Consider the following 8,758-nt stretch of genomic DNA (forward strand, 5'->3'; position numbering starts at 1 on the left):
ATAATGTTTGTCCTACTGTAAAGAGCTGTTGATGAAGAATTGCAGGTGTTGGAAGCGCTCGGTAATGTTTACAAACTTTTATCAGACCACACAGACATTGGGAAAAGGACACAAACACAAATTCAGTAACAGATATTGGGGTGACACAAAAAATGGACGATTTAGTTTTTTTTTTTGACAGCTTCCTCTGATGCACATTTAGAGTCCGCGTAATACCTTATTCACCCCGGCAATCCCAGTAGCAACATCCAAAGATGACCAACAGTGAAGTACTACCATGATTGCTGGGATGTGTAGTTAATTTAAGTAGCACTGCTGCAGCATGGTTATTAATAAATGGTTTCCTTATTCCATTCCATCTAGAAGATGGTCTTGCCTGAGGTCACTTACAAGATACTTTACTGTTTGTTTACAGATATTTTTTTCAGTTGGAACCCAGACAGGTTAAATGAAAGTGTGATTCAAAGTCCAGTGCCTTCATAACATTCCCACAATGCCTGCCAAGAGCCATCCTGCTGTGGCACTGTGCCCCTTGATGGAAAAATAAATGTATGAATTAATTAAAGAAATTACCAAATAAAATAAGCAAAATGTTTTAATGGAAGTATTTATATAATAAAACAGCATATCTCTCATTAAGTTTAAAATTTGTATTTGTGCTTTGTAAATGATGTAATCAGAATATCAGACATATTATGGCATAGTGGAGCTCTCTGCTGGCCAGAACAGGCAAAGTCAAAGGAGAAAGTCATGGCCCACTTTTATTTTCTTGCAGAGCAGTTTTGTGGACTTGGACCCCATATTGTATGCACATTTGTTTACAATTACTATTGGTTTGTCTTGGCAGTTAAATTGCTTTTGGAAACTGAATCTGCTTTATATTGTTACATGTGGTAAACCTTTAGAATAGGGCATCCTATAATGCATATGCTAGCCAGTTACTGTATGTAACATGATCATATTAAGCAATTGTGTAAAAATGAATCTATTAAAGAAGTTATAACCACTAGGCAGCAACGGAAATCCAATACAAACTCTGAGGCCCTAATCTTCTGATAAAAAAGGAGAATCACTTACCCCCAGTCTGGTCATCCGGAATTCGTTGGTGAAGACTCCAGCAGCCTAGGGTTTAAAAGTGATGTCCTTGTTGTTATGATCTTTGTGTGCCCTACAGCTTTCTGGTCGAGATGCTGAAACTCAAAACAGATGGCCTACCAAAGGCTAGCTATTTTCACGGTTAGGGGCAGTGAGATTTTCCGCATCACTTTCAGTGATTTTGACCCTACGACGGCATGTACCTTATTGTTGCCTGTGGCAAGTAGCACTCTACCAAAGTGGCAATTCAGCATCCCTCCACCCAAGTACTGTACATACAGATCGCAGTCTTGGACCCGGTATGTTGTCCAGCTACAGTATCTTCAGACATTACAACGCTTCCCAACGGTGACTGGTTGCTTCCATGCCTTTTTCAGCGGCTTTTCTGGCTGTCTGTGGAATTACAATCTGGATTTTTGTTACAATAAATAAGTTTTGCAAAACCTGCCAAGCAGGCAGCCAGAAATCCTGTCAACTAGGCCAATTGTGACCACTAGGGGTCACCACTGAGCCCACAATCACAGACACAGCCAAACCCAACAGGTTCAAATAATGATTTTTATTCAACAATAATGCCTTCCACACACAAATGCCAGCAAAATAAACAATTTACAGTATCTCCTTTCTTCTCCAAAAGAGAGTTGCCTACAGCCTCCCGCCTCTGACTCAGATGAAGTAAGGCAGCAGGCTTTCTTTTAAACTAGACCCCGGAACTGCTTCTGGTCTCCTATCTAGTTTGTCCAGAACATTTAAACAAAGTAAAACAAAAATTGAAATAATGATCTCAAACTCTAGTCCTCACTAGGTGTCTGTTCAAGCTTTCGTAGAAAAATGTTCCTGCTTTTGTAAGCCTGGTGTTAGTAAGACTTATAAGACACCAACGTTAGAAAGTGGCCACCAAAGGTCACTTACTGCTATATAATAAGACCTTAAAAAAACTTTGTGTTATAAAAAAATAAGTGCAATAAATGACTAAAACGTTCATGTTCTTAATTATTTGAAAACCAGCTTTTATTAATGTGAGAATTATTTGTAACAAAGGTATTGGGCTTGGGAGTACTAACTTAAAAGAATGGCAAGGTCCTGCGTTGACCATCTCTGATACAATGTTATTTAGCAAGTGTAATGTGCAAATAATCCGATTTTCAAGCTGTAAAAATGTGATCTTGAAGCTCTGTATTTTTAATACCTTCTTGTTTATCATAGTGTTGTAGAATGACGATGTGTTGCATGTTATTGGGACATGCAATAAGAATTATCCTGTACTCTGTACAAATAACCATACTACTACTACTACTACTACTAAAAGAAGCCCTCAAATCCCCTTTGCTGAAGTGTTAACTATTTATTTTTGTGGTCTATTACTTCAGTTTATTCTTATTATTCTTATAAAGCCAACTGCAGCTTAAGGAGTTGAACTGTAAACCACGAGGCTACAGCTTTATTTCACAACTCTCAATTTACTTTGTGACCGTGGGCAACTCTCTTAATATGCCAGATCTTCAAATGTCAAAATCTTTACCTAAATCACTGAATTTAGAAACTGAAAGGAGGTTCACATGCATATACAGTATATTTTATATACACAAAATCCCTCTATTAAAGCATTTTTTGGACTATTTACTTTTGTTTGTAAATTTACTGCTAAAAGTCAGTTGATGCTTTGGTGTAATTCGTTTCTCTATCACCAGCCATCATAATTTTGCATATGTGCCAGAAAATGCTATTATTCATCATTTTAAGTGGGAAAAAATAGTTTATTTAAAGTAGATGTAAGTTTTTTCATACTTTCTCAGATTTTATTATTTCTGTATGTTTATGATCAATGAAGAATATCTTAGCATTAAGAAAGAAGTGTTTAGTTAGGGTGCATCCAAAAATCTAGATGATTTTGAAATGTAAACTAACATGGGCAAGGCCTAAGCTGACAGAAATGGAAATGTAGATTGACTTGGCAATTCAGATTCTTTGATGCTAAAAAACAGGGTTAGGGTTAAAGATGATCAAATATTTTTGGCATAGAATGAGGACTGAACATTTTATAATGTTATACTTTGTCATATAAGGAATGACAAAGGGTCAACTTTGACCCAGCGGAAGGAAAATGTGTTCTGAGGAAACTGAGAGATTGATTTTGTGAAGCACATAAGGGTTCCATGATAAGATTGCTGTGATGAATGCCAACCTTTATTCAAAGAAAGTATGCAAAAGAAGAAGATAATTAACAATGGCCATTTTTTATATAACACTAGCTGTATAAGCCCGTACTGTAAAAAGCCCGGGGTCCTAGAAACTATTGAAATCGTCAGAAAAAATTGAAATGTAGAGACATCAGGTAATTGAAAGGAACTACTCTGGGCGTCTCTTTCTCCCAGAGAGTATTTGCGTCAGGAAGAAAAGTAAGAGGGATACCGCTTTGCCGATGTGCTTGCCACACTTCTGTAATAGCAGAGATGCGAGTGACTCTCTCTTCGAGTGTTTCGTTTGGTTGACGTGCTGGCCTCACTTGTGTATCCTCGGAGGTGGAACCCTTACCCCGACTCCACCTCTCACTTCCAGGCCAGACAGGCAGACACTTCCAGGCGTAGACGTTTATTCATAAAGATTGTTCAAGGCAAAAGTATGGCATGAAATGCACAGCACCACTTACATTCACCCATTTTTGTTTCTTTGTGATATATTTCAGCATGGCTGGGTGGCACAGTCTAACTAGGCAGGAATGGCCAAAATGAAGTTGAATAGGAAGGTGGGTAACAAAAACTGACAAATTGAAACCAGTACAGACAAGCACATTGTGTATTTGGGCTGAGAGAATCATCATGAGCCTCCCCTCAGTTTGTCAGCAGGCATGTTAAATGGCTTGATCTTGGTTAGAGCTGCCTCCAAGACTTTATAGTGTGAACTGTTAAGTAGCCTTTGTGTAATCTACATCAGCTCTACATTTCAGCATCTTAGTACTCTGCTAGCTCAACTTCATGCTGTTTGCCAATGGCTTAGTGCAGTGCTGCACTGTTTTTAAGTTGCTATGCACTAAGGGGGCTTACAGTCATTGCAAAAGTTGCTTTTATAGACAACAGAAACCACCAGGTCTTCCCGTATGTGGAGATGCCTGTGCCTTATTACATTGCCCTCCAGCCTGTTGTTTGCTGAGTATTAGTCAGTGGTATATGGTATTAAAAACCACTCATTTTCAGTATTAGTTTGCTTACTATAAATTACTCATTAATGCATTGTCAAAGCTGAGCACATGCAAAAGTTAACTTGTATCTGGTCCTGCTCATATTTGTTATTTAATTTATTAACACTATATTTTGCTGTTTAAAGGGATTACCTCCACGCTAAGTAAAAAATAAACAGCTGCAAATATTTGACCATCCTGGCAGAGGGGTTTCAAGAGCAGGCATGGACACGAGGAAACACGATACATAGACTAGCTATGTACTATAGAAAGCATGGCAACTAAATCTGTAAAACTCAGAAGCGTTGCCAAGGGGACATAAACATCACTGTAAAAAGTGGCATTGATGACCAGTAGCAAAGTCTGAATATGAATTTATCCAGCTGAAGAAAAAATAGCTTTTGAATCTTGGATGTCAGCATAAGGGAATGGTTTGAAGGATTTCTAAAGGCGTGCTCAGCTATAGGCTTCATTTCTACAATGGATACTCCAGTGCTGATGTTTCTGGGAGCTCAGAGCTCATGTGATAATATAAGTTAACTTGAAAGTGAAATCCAAAGGGAAGCAAAAAGAAAATCCTTTCTCGAGCAGAGCACTAGACCACCAAATACTTAACATAAATCTGCTGTAAAATAAAATTGGTACTGCACAGACCCAGGACCTTACAAGGACCTGATACTATAAGAAGAACTGGTTCTTATAGTAGAAAATGTCACTAAAGTGCCAATTCCAATATTAGAATTACTAAAGGGGACCCTTATTTCATTAAGAATATTGAGGTCCCCATAGATAGATTTTCCAGGGTACAAAAGAAACTGAAAAGAAGTGGAGGATGACTGTCAATGGATGGAAGTCCCAGAGTACTTTTAAACAGAAGCACTGAGCTCCATTCTGTTACTTATGGACCCCTCCTGAAGTTTGTGTAAAAGAAACGCCTATCTCTGGGAGCTCCTGGCATGCAACCACATGGGATTACCATGGAGTAACCTCTAAAGTAGTTGCAGTGGTTACCCCAAAAGTGACCACAGGTGTGGAGTGTGAAACTGGCCCATCTAAAATCCACATTGCTTTGTCCTTTTCAAGATTGGAGGGAAGGTCAGGGGCTTTCCTTGTATGATTTGACAGAGTAGTACTAACCATTGTGGTCCTCAATTAAAATTTTATAAATAAATATTAATATATATGCTTAAAATATTTTAAATAAAATGAGACTATTATGTAGATAAATAATTAAAACAAATGAACCTTTAAGCTTAATGATGAAATTGCATTTTTACAATGACATTTCTGAAAATGACAGGTGTATTCATGGACTGACTTTAGGTAACCACAAGCCCTTTCTAAAAATCCGGGTTTACAGTGTCATAAAATGGCAGCTTTGAGCAATGAGCCATGCACCTAAGTATGCCCACGAGTCAAGATTTTCATGATAAGTTATGACAAGCGAAATGGACTTGACAAGTTAAATTAGCAGTAAGTGTTGACTTCTAACTAAGTAATTAGTTGGAACTGCATCATTGTAGTCTTCCAGAAACCTGACATGTTTGCGTTAAATACATGTTCCTTTAGCAACTCCCTCAAACAAAACTTCCAGGGCGTCTGAATTAGACTTTATGAGCAAGTGTTTAAAAGAAACCCAGCAACTAGATCAGCCAAACAAATCCCAACACTCCACAGTCTAGATTTTTGGACTAAATTCATCTTTTACAAGGATGGTACACTGCTGTCTTGCAGTAAGGAGACCAGCATTCACATCCTGGGTCCTTCCTGCGGATTCCTCTGGATGCTCTGGTTTCCTCCCACTGTCCAGAAATGTGCAGGTTAGGTGGATTGATGATGCTGAATTGGTCCTAGTTTGTGTTTGGGATGTGTGTGTGTTCACCCTGAAATGGAATGGCCCCCTATCAAGGATTTGTTCCTGCCTTGTGCTCCCACACCTCTCTCCCCTGTGACCTTGGTCTGCACTAAGTGTGTTTCAAATAAACATGGCATGATTTCTCTACTCAAATGCTGGAAGACATTTCATTGAATATACCTTATTTCACATTCTGTAGTAGTTTTAGGGATGGTCCAATCTTCAGTAGCTATTGAATTTACAACACGTAACAGAAGGAAAAAATGACAGAGATGCAGAACACCAAGATATTCTACATGTTAGTCTTAAATATAAAGTATTTTTTTTAATTCTTTTTTACCCAGAGTGTAATGATTGGTGTTAACATTTAAAGATCATTACATCTGTTTAGCACATTTAATTCCAAATTATCTTTACAATATGAGAAAATACATAGCATAACATTCTCAAATCTGCTGAATCCTATTTAGGGTTACAGCGAGCCGGAACCTGCCCTAGCTGCATTGGACAGTAGACTGGAACCAACACTGGATGGGGTGCTAAACTACCACAGCCCATAGGGAAATTTTACTGCTCAAAGGTTGGTGTTTGTCTCACCAGACTTAAGATACTCATTTATGTTTCATTCAAGAATTGACTTTGTCACAGATATTTCTCCTAAATATTCCTTAGCAGAATTAGCTTTTGACAAAAATGACACATGAGATACAAGTGATGTTAAAAGAGTTAAAACTGAGAATTTGGTTTTAAAAGCATATTATATTTTGTGAGACTAGGGGGCTCTGCCCCCTGCTCGCTTCACTCGCCAAACCCCGGGCGGGTGCTACGCGCTAGCCACTTCACGGATCTGCCGCTCGCGTATTGGGAAATGGGGAAGCGGATGTACAATTTAAACAGATTGTTATTTTCATGGGAATTGTTACATATGCATAATAGAACCAACTATACATTACAGCAAGTAATTAACCATAGTAAAACCATAGTAAAAAATAGTTAAATGTAATAAACTGAAAGAAAATTATGTTTCATGTTGTGTTAGAGGTATACGTTGCGTTATATGTTTTCATTCTTTTTGGCTTTGAAATTAACATGCAAATACTTTTTAAACTTACACTTTTACTGTAAAACTTCAGTAAAAACATTTTTTTAATTAACTATTCGTCAAAGTCACATTGAATTTTGATTCCGTGTTTGGACTTACATTGTGACTACACAACATATAACTGTCCATAAGTGAATATCGCTTTATTTCTCTCTAATAAAAAAATGACTTTATCGAATGTTTGTCCCTGTGATTTGTTAATTGTCATAGCAAAAGCTATTGTAACGGGAAATTGTAAGTGTTTTAATACGAATGGCATATCAAGATCTCCTTTGGTGTCTAATGTTATCCGTGGAAGATGTACTATATTACCTTTCTTGTCGCCTGTTAAAATTTTACATGTCTTTGCCATGTAACTGATCGACAATTTTCACTTTAATTCGTTTGACTTCATCATTTCTCGGTGCTAGGATTGCCCATATACTCATTTCTTCTATTGATAACACTTCGGGATGAAATTCATCAATAAGATTTCGACATAACAAGTCTTCTTTTATTGGGAACTTAAAGTGAGGAAAACATAAAAATTTATAAGAGCAGAGACCGCAGGAACTGTGTCTGACAAAAGCATTTACATAAATGAGAGGTGACAGGACCCTGGGCGTGGTTGAAAATGGTTGAGAGGAAGGCGGGACTTGAAAAATCTCTAGGCAAAAGTCTCGTCTCAAGATTTTCTTTTATAATAGAGAGATCTCTTTCTACTCTTGTTTTAATCTCATTCAGGACTTCATATTTTTTAATCATTATTGGATTGATGCCTTTATCCAAGGTGTCTTATAATATTTGAGATGTGATTGTTTACATTTCATTTGGTTTCCCAGTTGGAGCACAGGCAGGTGAAGTGACTTGCTCATTGTTAAATGGTGTCAGGATTTGAAGCCACAACCTCAGGGTTTATAGTCCAAAGTCTTAAGCCACAACGCCTGCCTTTTCATCCAGAATGAGTATGATCTAAATGAAGCACATCAATATAAATTAGAACAACTAATAATATTATTCAAAAGCAAGGACTACAATTGTGCAATCATAGTAAAGTGTTGTATTACTTCAAACAATGTCCTTACATTTCATCATATTTTACTGAGCACTCAATGCAAATACTTTCAAATTGCAAAAAAAAAAAAAAATGCCCCTCTTGTGTGACTTTAATGAGATATCTACTGGAGCTCAAGAGGAGACACTTGTAAGACTACTGTGTTATTTTTTTCTCACAAGAAAAATCTGAGAAGCATGAGACAAAAGAAAATGTCTCCATTTTACTTGTTTCTGATTTCATTGTTGCGCAGGATAAACCAAAAATATATTAAGGAGATCTCTTTTTTGATTTTTCATTCCTATGGAAGGGGCCCACACATATATTATATTCAATCATGAATGACCAATTTAGAATCACCAACTAACCTGCACATATATGTCTTTAGGCATGTGGGAGGAAAAACTAGAATTACATGAACAAAAAAGACTTACCAGTGTATGGAGAACAGTGTCCAGCAGGAAGTGATGAGCTCTTTAGATGGACCAGATTCAC

The sequence above is a fragment of the Erpetoichthys calabaricus genome, chromosome 1 (assembly GCF_900747795.2).
Source record: "Erpetoichthys calabaricus chromosome 1, fErpCal1.3, whole genome shotgun sequence".
NCBI lineage: Eukaryota > Metazoa > Chordata > Cladistia > Polypteriformes > Polypteridae > Erpetoichthys > Erpetoichthys calabaricus.